General features: G+C 34.9%; 1 protein-coding gene across 1 annotated transcript in view; it reads left to right on the top strand.

Moving 5' to 3' along the window:
• The first annotated feature begins 625 nt into the window (after positions 1-625).
• The window catches only part of LOC126835852 (transcription factor hamlet-like), a 48,782-nt gene continuing 35,235 nt past the window's right edge, over positions 626-14,172 (top strand). Inside the window, exon 1 of the mRNA XM_050568700.1 lies at positions 626-1,182. The gene's annotated coding sequence lies outside the window, so the exon portion shown is untranslated. The remainder of the gene's footprint in view (positions 1,183-14,172) is intronic.

Here is a 14,172-nt window from a genome sequence, read left to right as displayed (position 1 = left end):
TATTTATCCATACAGTAATAATAATAATAATAAAATATAGAAATATTTGCCAACAATATTAGCCTGCTACAAATCGCGTATGCTGTACAGCGACAACCTGAACGATCGCGGCGGCAACGGCACACAAAAGCGCGGGCCAGGCAGTTTTCACGTCGGCCGGCCGCGCACTGAGCAAAGAGCACTGTACAACTCGCGGGACGTCTTTCGTCGGCGTTTTAGGGCGCCCCCCACCCCCGGGATGGCACCGTCTGCCCGGCCGAACGCGCGTATAGGGCCGCCGACCGGCGTCGAGCCAACCCGTTACCGTGCCCCACTGCCGAGACGACCCGGGCGCCGCCCCGTTTCGCCCCGCTCGCCGGCCGTCCGCAACGCCCCCCGAACGCGCCGCGACGGTACTCGGTCCCCTCCGCCGCCGCCGCCGCCCACTCGCGCCCGCAAACTGGGCCACATACCGTGGTAGGTACCTGTATGTGCGTGTGGCGGCGGCGGCGTTTGCGCGGGAGAGATGAGTCGCGTGTCACCCGGCGGAAAGCAAAAGTGCACAGCGCGGTGCCGTCGCGATCTACGCCGCCGGTCCGGCCGACACAGGGGTGGGGACGACGTCGACGGACAACGGTAACGGGCGCGGTGGCGGCCGAAGACGCGCCAGGCGAAACTGGGTTGTCCTCCGGGCCGGCAGTGGAACAGACGCATCCGATACGCGAACAACACACTCGGACTCACTGTAACGATATTGTACCGACCCGTTCGCTATTGTCGCTGTCTCGTCGTCGTGGTCGTTGTCGTTTTGTCGCCGTTGTTCGTGTTCGATATTATTGTTTTTCCCGTTGCGCTAAAAACGGCTAACACGTTATTTTCAACGCAATAATAATAATAACAACCTGACCGTCACCTGCAGCCGCCCGCACACATACCTACCTACCTACCTACCCTACAGCCGGTGACCGGCGCGGCGGTCTCTATATTGAAAACACCGCCCATAACAGCTATGTGTATTAAAAAACCGCACAAGTCAAAATTGGTTTTACTATAGCGAAATTTGTTGTTAATAATTTTTTCGCAACGGCTAGTGCCGATCATGTCGATCCGCTGTTGTGATCGCGTACGGTACCGCGCCTAAGTGTCCAGTGTACCGCTCTGTGTCAGGATAACAAAATCTTGGGATCAATTGTCATACCACAGGTAACGATCATTTTGTTTTATTACTGTCAGATCATATTATAGTATTCATTTTGTTATCTAGACTATAGTTCGGAACTTTATTATTCCATTTTTTTATCGTCTCAATTTACTTGTACCTATCCTATATTTCGTGGTAGTTTTCGAAAATGTATTTGAACAAAAACAATAACTAACAAATGTAAAATAATTATTAATTTTATAAAACACAACCAGCTAAAAGTGAAATCGCGCTTCAAATATTTCGTTTTGAAAAATTATGCTAAACAGGATTAATCCTAAAACCCTTATAAAAAAAAAATTATCCCATACAAATGTAAACGACTCTTAAAATATAATATTATTTTAAAAATAAATACGTCACTGCAAATTTTACATCGCAGAAAAATAAATAGTGTACTATTCTATTTATGTTGCTCGAACCCAAAATTTGTTTTTAATAAATTGGTTCAAAGTAATAATAGAGATGATAATAATTATTTTATAAAAAATAAAATTATAAAATAATTAATAGATAGTTATTAATCTGATATAAAAAAATTAACTAAAATTATCAAATTGTTCATCGACATAACTCACGTAAATTAACCGTTTTATTTTACCTAGTGCATATTTTAATAAACTATAATTTCCTCCCTTAAAAATAAAAATTTTAATTATTTTAAAACCACAAAATCAACTAATCAATTTTAATAAGAAAGTCAATGTTTTTCCAAATTTGTAATTGTTTATTGCTTGTATAAATAAGAATTATTACTACGTAATATTATTGTTGAATTAAAAACCAATAGATGGTAAATATAATAATGTAATACAATATTATTATAATATTATTTTTATTATAATACCTATTATTACAACGAAAAGTTAAAACAGTATTAAACCAGCTTAATTTACATTGTAGTATGACTTAATTCGTATCCATTGCTGTACCTCTTAATTATATTGTTATTTCATATTATTTATACTGCTACTAAATTTACTTACCGCCGAAACTGTGACAGAAATAATAAAAACATATTCTATTAAGACAACCTAACCTTTCAGAGTAAAATATTTAATATAAATATATTCGTTGATTTTAAAATGTATTTTATAATATAAATACAATTTTAACATTCATAATAATAACACTTTCAACCAAAATTAATTAAATTTAATAATATTATAAATATCTACGTTGTTTCACGAACAATATAATAGTATCTAATAATATCATAGTAATGGCTAAATAGAAATAAAAAGAAAACAATTTTTGTTGACAAATTAACTTTAATGATGTAATTGCCTTTTTAAAGTACTAATATTGTATATTATACATAAATAAATCAGTAAAAGATTGCTGATTTTTTATCGAGAGACAATAATCAGGTTCTGAAATGAATAAAATATCAATTGGATTCATTATAATATTAAGACTGTGCCTATTTTGTTTTAAAACAATGCTCTACGAAAATAGGGATGGACTTCACTCGTAAAATTGTCAAGTTTCAATGTTATTGTTTTTATAAAAAAAGAGGAGATAACAATAACGTTATGTATAAGTTATAGTCTTTTTAAAGTTATAATTACCGATGTTGCACCATAACCTCTTAAATATAAACTGTCCAGATTCATTAGCATTGTATGTAGTATAGTATAATTTGTTGAGATCAATTGGTCTTATTCAAAAACAACAACAGCAAACAAACATAATTATTTGCAATTTGCACCGTAATAAATAGTCGAAACTGGGCCACTTGAAAATCAATTTTAAATGTTACGACAGACAACATGAGTTGTGTTTATTATATTGTTTGAATTCTGTTTACGCGTTGTAATTAAAGAGTACAAATTAATATTATTTTTCTAATTTTTCAAAAATTATTATTAATTAAAATTGCCGTGTGTACACATTTTGCTATTGACTTAATTAGCGCGGAAAATCGGCGCCGTTCGGTTATGATTCGTTGGTTGGTCGCGTTGTATGTATATTATTGTCACAGATTTTTCATCCGTTCCCTTCGTCACTTTTGGTTTCGTTGACCGAGTTTTCTCATCCGAATTCACTTTTCCCAATCGTCGTCATTGTTCCCTGTCGTCTCCATTCTTCGCGCGGTTCTTTTGTCACGAATGATTGATTAGTTCTTTTTTGTAACGTTGCTAAATAACGATAATAAAAACCGCAAGTGTACCGAAGAAGCGAAAAAAAAAACCAGCCACTCTGTTTCGTAATGCGTGTACCTGTAAAAAAAAAAAGAAAAAAGAAACACGGGCTGTGACAAAGAACAATACGGAATTTGACGGATTTTCGGCCGCATATTAAATTCTTCACGAAAATTGTACATACAGCGATGCTGAGCATTAAGGCGTGTGTGTCACAGCAACGGGTCGTTGTGCAATAGGACTCGATTTTTTCCGCACGGCCGCTCCTAAACGGCACGTTTTTTTCTCTTTTTTTTTTTTGTTTTTTTGTCCTGCGCGCGATATCTTTCGCGAACATTGTTTAAAATAATAATAATATTATAATATATAATAATGATAAAATGCCGCCGACGCCGCGTCCATCCCAAACAAACAATGAGCGCAACACGGACGATGAGAATAGCACATCATGTCGGGGTCATTGCTAGGTTTAATACGGAGAACCTACGTGACCGAATGGGGTTTCACGATTTTTGAAACCTAAACCACTTGTCGCGAGATCCGTCTCGGACTTTGTCGAACTCGATGACCGCCCACGCGATAAGAAAAAATAATCGCCAGCCGTTGCCTACGTGTAATACCTACCTAATATTGTGTAGTAAACTCGGTTTTGGTAACCGTTAACCGGTCGAAATGAATCGCGGGTTTGATAAGGTAGGCACAATAAGGTACAAACAGAGCTCACGAAGACCCGGCTTACTTGGGGGGACCGTAAAAATTAAAATACAAGAAAACCCGCTAACGTGAACTAATATAAATGATAACAAATCTTGGTACATTCATAAATTACAATGAACGTATGTATAATATTTGCTGCTTGATACGTCATGTTTATGAGTTAATTGTTCAGCGTTTTATACAGACAAAAATGTGAAATTCAATGTATCGTTTATCGCGCACACAAACATATGAGATCGATTTGTTGGCTCTTATGTTTTAATGTTTGCATTAATTCGTGCTCTCTTAATTTTGAATACAAACCATTGCGTTCGGCACAAATAGGATGTGTACAACGGCGCATCTTAACAACAAAATATAGTAACTATAACGTCGTAGAAAAATATATGGGTTAATGTGTCCGTGTTATATAGCCGTACGGTACATACCTTACCTACGTTGTACCGAACGATCTCAGCTACAAACGAGGCATTGTTCTTGGGACGATCAAGAAGCGGCGTGTCCCTATCATCTTAGCCGTCGTCGCGGGGTTAATGATCGCCATGGCTACCTGTTACGTATACCGATCTAATATAATAATGATATTATTATTGTTATTATTATTATTATTGTTATTATTATCCTAGGGGAAAATCATTATGATTGTCTGCGGTTGCCCAATCGACGGTCTTGCGAGCCTTGTGTAAATATATATATATATATATATTTACCGTCCGTATACCGGTACCGTTTCGACACGTTCCTGGGTACTTATATTACACTGCGGCGATAATAATATATTCGTGTAATGTAATAATAACTATGCGTACAACACAATAATATAGTAATAATAATAGTCGTAATCATTCCGATTCGCAACGAACACCGACGACGGTGATAACATTACATTGTTGTGCTCAACCGATTTTCGACATTTTCTTCGACCTCCAAAAAGTAAGTGTTGATTGTAAAATTTGTTAAAAAGTTAAGTCGCGACGACCGCGAAACAATATACCGGCGGTGTGTCTAATACGACCGAAAGCATATTTTCCTCCTTTGTAATTTTTTTACCCACAGCAGCGTCGTCGTGCGTTTGTACTTGTAATAATTATACCGACGTACGCGCATTACATTAGTGAATAGTGGGTAGGTATTATATACCATGATCGCGGCGCTATGGGTGGCAAACAGATAATTTCCAAGCAGTAAAAAAAAAAACAAGAGTCGTTATTTACTCTTTATATTAAGGTCACGTTTTAATGAATTAACTAAAAGCCATTTAGTAATGTATATATATATATATATATATTGTTATACGGCATTCAACTTTATCGTCCGTGTGGCGCATGTTATAAATGTAAAAGCGGTATATATGCTTTTATCGAAAATAATAACGCGATAAATAATAGAAACAAAATGTTTTTTGGTACTAGGTTCAACTTTTAAATCTACTCTGAAACGGTGTATATTAAATTCCCGTTGAGAACGATACGGGTTAGGTCCTATCTCGTCTGAAATTTAGGTTTCAAAAATAAAACACCAATTTATTTAACTCCTTAGACGAGTTTGATTGTCAATTAAAAGACACTCGTTTACAATAATATTTACAAACCATTTACACGATTCGCGATAACTGGCAAGAATTCGTTAAACATAAAATGCACTGATAGTAAAGCGTCAAACTCCAATTAGAAAATGTATACATAGTTCCCGCGCCTATGCGAGGTACAGGACACGGAGTGTACATATGCACCTCGTCCGGGATCAAGCAGTGAAAGACACAGCTTAGACTCGCGTGCCGAGTGACAATTGAGGTAACCACTGCATGTCTCTGAACTATCCATTACAATATGCATCATGTTGAAACATTCGTTCCGAAATGATTGTTGCAATGTGTAACTGAATCATCATACATGCGCGTGTTTAGTCGACATTTAATTTATATAAATTATTTTGAGTTTGAAAATTCTGGAAGAAAATATACTTAAAAAACTGACGCAGTTCAAATACAGTTAATATAAAATATAATAAACTCGTATTCAAAATAGTTAAAAAGTGTATACATTTTATGTAGATAAAATCTAAAAATAGTTTACAAATGTAAATATAAGTCTATTATGTGCTACTAAAAGTTTAATTTAAGAAAATAAATCGTGTTAAGGCCCCTGGATACCGACCGGTTTTTTCAGCCAAAACACATCATTGTTTGGTCCATCGCACAGGCCGAACCAGTGATCCGATAAGCAATCTAAAAACAGATATGAATTTTCCATGAAGTTTACTTGAGATCGGTCAGAGTATTTTTTTCAATTTTTAATTTTAATCCTTTCCAAATTTTATAAAATGTTCAAACGTGTTTTATGCGTAGTAAGAACAAGATATCAAAAAAGTACGCTGACCGATCTCAAGTGAACTTCATGAGAAATTCAAATCTGTTTATAGATTACTTATCGCATCACTGGTTCAGCCTGTGCGATGTAACATTGTGGTACTGTGTTTTTTTTTTATTTTACTAGAAGTGCCTACTGCAGATACTGCAAAAGTATAGCAGTACAAGTTATGTAATCTACTATAAACAGTAAAATATTGTATCCTCGGAAGGAATTTTTTTTACATACATTTTCTATACGAAACGTGTGATTGCAAAACGCAAGTGATTACATTTTCTTAAAAAATGGCCGACTCCTAAAAAAACTAACAACTAATAATATAAATAACGGTTTCTAATTATAAACACTGCAAAGATCATTGTGGTAAATTAATATCAGATAAGTTAAAGTTGCAAAGGTTCGGGGGTACTTTGATATTACACAATTCACAGGAGCATTCCGCATTGTGGTTTGAGTTAGTCTGGGCGAATATTCGTAATTTTCTGGTTTTGGTTACACTGTTTGTATAATTTAAGCGTCAATAAACTGTTGCGTTTGGGAATGACAAAAAAGTGTTGGGGGGGAGGGGGGAGGAGGGGTCCGGGAATGAATTAGGACGTATAATATTAAGGCACGCGTTTAGACCGAGTTAGGTGGTATACCGAAAACACGAGGCGCCCAAAATTATAATAGAAAATGTACTGTTAGAAAATGTTATTATATCAACGCGCGCAGTGATATAAGCCAGCATTATACGAATTCACAGGATGGTAATTTTTAGGTCACTGACTACAGGTTTATTACATTAGAATTATATCGGATACGACTGATCAATTGCACGAATTGGCATAAAAACGACGTTAGCTGAATCGCGGCAGCGTTGACGATGATAATTCGGGCCGGCCGTTGCATTGTTTAGAATGCTCGCAATGTCAGAAGAGTCGTTTGAACGGGCAACGCCGTTGTACAGTAGCGGCTTAGGTGTATCATTTTGTTTTTTTAATACAAACAACTCGGGCGATATCGTCCGCGCTTCACTCTGATGGTCCTTTGCAAAAATCAATCGAAAACCACACGAATGTCGGTGGTTAATAGGTGTAATATAGTGCTATTGTATTATATTAACACGGATATAATATTTTTGTCGGTCACGTACGATAGCATAATGTTATTATTATTACATTATGTACTCAATATGTGTATATTTTTTACTTTTTTTTTGCTTTACCTACTAATATGTAACTCTGCAGACAACGCCGATTGACCGGTGTAAAAATGCAATAACAGTCATTCGGTACATTAATATTACTATTATTATTGCAGCATGTACGTACATATACATAAGCTAGGTATTTGTGACGTCACAAACGATTTGCATGCCGCTCCGGCCTATTGAGTATGTATTTATATAGGTATACACTGGCATGCGGGCGAGGGGAGTAATACAGTAAAAAACCTAAATAAAATCGAAAGTGTTACAGATTGGTTCCGTTGCGTCATCGTCTATTATTTGCCCATCGCGACGGCGGTCGTTTACGCCAGAACGAAAGAAAAATACAGTTTTCCGGGTTATGTCGTCTTTCGTAAGCGTACATCGTTGCCACTTGCCGCCGCCAATTTATTTCATTATATCACAACGCTATAACTTACATAGGACCCATATTATAATATATAAACCGTAAAAAAAAAGCCTAAATAAGACAGTTTATAGAAAAATATTTTACATTAATTTACCAGAGTGTTATATGTCATTCAGTATTTGTATTCATTAAAGCATATCATTTTGATGACGGGAGTAAACCAGGTAAAGTCCTATTTAAACCTAACATCGATTATAAACATCCGACGTCTGCAGATAGCATACCGTTCGTTGTGCCGCTCTGTATATGGTGTGTAGGTACACAATATCTCCTTTATTAGTGATCGTTATTAAAAAATACAAATGATTGATATTGAAAATATTAGACGGCTGTAGAGTATTTTTTTTAAATCTAATTATTTTCATAATTAGTAATAATACACCGTCTTTATTTTTCATGAAAACAAAATTCTGTTAACACAAAACGCATGGAAAAAATAACAGTTGCAGTGTTTCTCTAGTTGTGGAAGTACCTACAGATAATTTATTGTTATTATTCTTCGCAAGTTAATAATGACATTTGAACAAATAAACAGCTGTAATAATATAATAAATATGTTAATTCGAAAAACTCACCAAGTCGTTAGTGTCAACATTTATATAATTCCTTGTGCATTCATTCGATTCGGTTTTAATAATTCGGCTATCAAACGAGACCGTATTATAATATTGCTAGCTAGGTACTATATATATATATAGCCTAAAATACACACATATACATACGACCGGAAAACAAATATTATAATTTTTTATTATATTAGCGGTTTATAATATTATTATATTATAATCACCGACGATTTCTCTGCTCTGTATTAACGTATTATAATATATAGCGCGCATATTACAGTATTATAGACTCTATTATATTCTTATAATAGTGTGTAGGCATATTATATACATGAAAATCGTTTATGGACACGAGAATTTGGTATAAGCGTTACCATTATATGCCGCTAGAGATTTTTAGAACACAATGGTGTCTGTGTGTGTGTGTGTGTGTGTGTGTATGTATGAGAGATAAAGATATTTATCGAATACACGTCAATTTTCGCTAGGGACGGGTTTTCACTGTATTTTGACAAGGGCGTAGGCACAAGCGCGTATAATGTTAGATCGAAATTCAACGGCTACCGGTATTAAAAATTGTTGTACTTATGGTATAGGTACGTTTAGAACATAATATTATAATGTACGCAACGGTGGACCGAAAATATTAGCATAAAACGGCCCGCGATTAGGATCGACTTTCAATTTCAACCGGATTGATCGATCGGGTCCATTCATCTTTGATCCAATTTGTTTATTCCGACGAGGTACGGTTGTATTGTGACGTTTCCGACCGAGGTGGGGCAACCGTATTAGGTATATACCTACACGCGTATAAGCGCGCGTGTTTACATACTGAGCGTTGCTTATAAGCTCATATTTTATCTATCCATAATTTTTCTGGTCGTTGGCCCCTTATGGAGCACCGAGACGGCCGGACGTTTGTTAGATCACATGCACGTATGACACACGGTGATTGGTCAACCCCGACTCGGCGTATCTCTGTAGATGCTTTTAGTGGTTTAATAGTTTTTTTTTTTAATTATATTACTTAGCACCGGATATTGATATTATACCAAATTTAAATGTTCGTTCTAGTGCTTTGTCGAAAATAAAAAACGTTACCTTTTTAATCATAGATTTATTTAATGACAATTTCAATTATATAATCTTATTGAAACTATTATAAGCGCTGTAAGTCATTCGCTGCGTTTTCATTACATTTTAACGCTTAAAATTCGAGTTGGACAACGAGGCAAGTTAGTAGTCACGAAAAAATTAGGATAAGAGTCTTTTATTTTTTTCTTATCCAAACAAAATGAATTGCTAAGACCAACCGATATTGTTTAAACCAGATATTCATTCTATTGCGGTAGACCTAATTATTAAAATCTTACAGGATCTCTCATAATTTAGGCAAACAAAATTGGGGACTGCGATATTTGTACTGCTAGCCTTTTTCGACGCCATTACAAATTATCTTAATTTTAAAGCCCCACCTCTGTTCTGCTTCGCCTATATTGACTGTACATCAAATACGAGTACAATACCAAAACAACGAGTAGCAGTAATTTCGATGAATTATAAGTCAAATAAATAATGCCTATATGTGCAAATAGTGAGTCTAAATTTAGTCATATACGAAATGTTAAGTACCAAAATGAGCAAGACATATTAAAATTTCAAATAGGTATTTAGGTAATAATACAGAATTACTTTTTAAAGGGGAAATATACATCGAGTAAAGGTTATTTATCGGTTTGACCCTCCACTAAGGCAGTTAGTGTCTGCTGGGTGTTTGTGACATTTTATACATTCTGGGCTGTGTGTATTAAATCCTATTTAACACTGCCGAATTATTTAATAAAACGCATTTTGTACAATGACGTCGTTATTAATTGTTAATTTATGTTGTACTGTGTAGGTATACCAAATACCAATATAAACAAAATTTGTTTTGTTAGATAATGTAACTTTACCCATTACTATAACAAACAGCTATACAACTCACTACATACGCACGAATCAAATGATATTGATACGGTGAAAACTCGAACCGGTAATACACACACAGGTTAAAACCTAAAACTGGTCCAATGAGATAACAACAATGTGTTGACAAGATATTACTGTTTTTTTTTTGTAGAAAAAAGCCTTAGGGCTTACCCTTTTACTTTTTCTACTTCTACTTGTATGTATGTACTGGTATTTATGTATGGTTGTACACCAGCACAAAAACCATTGGATTTCGTTAACATGTATAATTAATTAATAAATTATATAATTTTGGACATTTTTTGGACACCTAAATAGTATTATCCGTACTATCTTATAGTCGACAACACATTACCTGTGCAGTACGCACTGTCATGCTAATAAAACGCGCATCCGCGTACCCATAATAATTGTAATATTATAATATATAAATATATATATAATATAATATGTACTATATTTTAGTACATATAGTCATATATCAAATATACCATAATAAGTTGTTATGATTGTACAATAACGTTTTAAAAAGCACATCTTTTCTTTAGATTGGTGGTATTATAAATTTGCTAAAGTACATCGATGTCGATTGTGCCCCAGTGGCCATGTAGTATGCGCTCATGCGGTGCTCTCAGATAACGTAAACCGGATGAATCCTATTAAACGCCCGCAATGTCGTTCATAATATTTTCCGTGATTATACCATAAAGACAGACGGTGTGGGGGCTAGTATGCGATACTAAAAAAAAAAAAAAAAAAGTAGTTGGTCTCACTTTAGGAAACGCGTAACTCTCCGGGGCATTAGGCGTGAGACAAGATTTTAGGTCAGAATAAAAAAAAACACACTGCGGAAATGTCACGGGTTATCTTTTTGCGATCATCGCGTTATAACCCACTACTACAGACTACTACTATTGCTGTCTTCTACTACACAGGTATGGTCGAACAAAAGACACACATTTTATGATATTGTCGCATAGTTCATTGTGTAGAAACACTACTGTTCAACGTAAAACCAACATAAACGTTTTGGTGAAAAAACTGTCACCTTTTCAGCTACGCATCGAGGCTAAAGTATTATTATAATAACATGTTATACACACTTGACTTAACCACTTATATTGGTTTACTTCGATCGTTTCAAAATATATTATAATAATTTCACAGCGCTTGCACACAAATAGGTAATACCATAGTTATTTCAGAACTCAAAAACAGTAACGCAGTGAACATGCCTTGTTTTTAAAGTGTAATAGTGATTAGTTATGTATTTATAAAGAGTATTAATACTAAAAGTATGACGATTAGTAAAAACATCAATACGAGTATTGCAACAAGAAAAAGATTATACTCATAACTCATAAGTATTTCGAACACAGTATAAACATTATACATTTATATCAACCAAATATGTATATAATATAATATACATAGATATAGGTTAGTATTTTAGTATTTTTCTAAGCTAGAGAATCGTAAGTAGGTATGTTTTTTACATTTATTCTATTTTAGTAATAAATGTGGTTTAAATTAAACTATAGTAGGAAATCATATAATAATTATCTCCTAATTATTTTTTATGACGATAAATGCAGATGAATAATCTTGTAAAAAGTAGATAAAAACATATAAATTTCCAAACCGAGTGTTTTAATTTAATTACTTATTAAAAAAATACGTGTTTCAAAAGCTGGTTTTCCTGCAGTGTAACTTTGCAACACTGCAATTTCTATCCGTGTTTTGAAAAAACAAGTTAAACTAATTAAATTTCCATGTACAGAGTCTATCACCAGAACAAATGTACGTAGAAACTAAACTAAAACTGTACTCCGCCCATCATGATACACCCAATATTATATTATATTACTCGCATTCTTTATAATATTGATAAAATGTTTTCAGGCGGTTGAAAAACAATTTTTGTTTCTAACTTATGACCGCAAATCAATCCATACAAAATTGTTTACTCAAACAAATATTCAAGTATAATAAAATTATAATATTATAATAATAATTTTGCGCGTTAAAGTCACTATACCGCGGGCACGGTCGTTTAAGTCTTTGTAAGACGTCAAAACCATACCGTATCTTAATCGTAAATTATTGGGCGACTATAATATATTACTGTATTATATAATACCCCCACGGCGTTATACTTGCACTAGATGTCCCTCAATAATTGGCGTACATGATACATCTAAAAACACCACTGGTTTGACAGCAGTCAAGTGGCGGCGGACCTTGGGCGATTATCAGCACGGGTCAAGTCAAGCAATAATTACGGATCACGACAGGGTATCAGAGATAAGTGCCGATTGTTTACACACACACATTTACCAATTTATATAGACTACAACTATCGGTGGTGACTATATTACAGCTTCGTTATGAGCACTCGTCCTCTAACAGGTTTTAAATACGCTACTCCTCTTCTAGGCGTATCTTGCATTGGAAATCAGGAAACGGCTACAAAATGAATGTACACAAAAATTATCTATAAGTAATTTTAAAAATCATTTTTTTCGCCTCTCAAATAGTTATTTCTCCTCATACTTCATTACACGTTGACATTAATTATGGCCAGTTTTCGTTTTCTAGAATATCAATATACTTATATATTTTATATTCATAGGTTAAATATTGTAAATATTTTTTCATTATTAATTACTCTACGCGCACGCAGTGTAGATAAGCTCCTACCGGTTAGGTGAAACCACACGTTAATATCTTAACTTCACAAACAGGTCATATTACACAGAATCGAAGATAGATAGCAGTATACATATAACATAATGTAATATTATAATTATTTACATTGCGGATGGTCGAAATCAATGCTTTTAATACATTCCTAAACGTATCTGCGTTGTACTGAGTACCTATACCTAATGGTTAATACTCAATGGCTTATACTAACCATCGGTTGCACGCGACGGACTATGGTGATATATCAATAGGTAATAGCAATAATTATTATGCACAGTTAGCGACAATATAGAATTGATGCGAGTCGATTAAACGTCTGCTGGCGCTCATTGGCAAACCGATAAATCTTATACCGTGGCCTATGGAAGCCTCGCGGTCGTCATCAATTAGTCAAACACACGTGTACAAGCTCCTACGAGCATGTTGTACTATAATAATATGAACGATGCGTCGCATATATTATACACTACCGGTGATTTTTTTTCTTCATTATTATTACCACCGAATAATGAGCAGTGCTGCCTCAATTCACGTACATCGCGTTCTTGTTATTGGATCACGTACACTTACATATTATTATATGCGAGCAGTTAATATTCACACACATATTATACATTCGTGATAGAAAAATACATTAGCATCCGAAGATCACAGCGAATAGAACACACACAGTATACTGTATATATATATATATATATATATATGCATACTATATAAGACATGTTATTATGATTTCGGTGAAAAGGCATGTGTACATATATTATAAATAATATACATTTCAGTATCGTGACCCACATGGATCACCGCGTGGACACACATAGATACGCGGCAAGATACCCAAGATTATATTGCCCAAACGCCGCGAACCACCCAGTGCGATTGTAATTTTAAGGAAAA

The sequence above is a fragment of the Adelges cooleyi genome, unplaced genomic scaffold, assembly GCF_023614345.1.
Source record: "Adelges cooleyi isolate 19-005CV unplaced genomic scaffold, UGA_ACOO_1.1 ACOO_flye_CR_arks_rails_tigmint_CR_PRNA_23, whole genome shotgun sequence".
Lineage (NCBI taxonomy): Eukaryota > Metazoa > Arthropoda > Insecta > Hemiptera > Adelgidae > Adelges > Adelges cooleyi.
The sequence above is the reverse complement of the archived record's forward strand: the minus strand, read 5'-3'. Positions and strand labels throughout refer to the sequence as shown.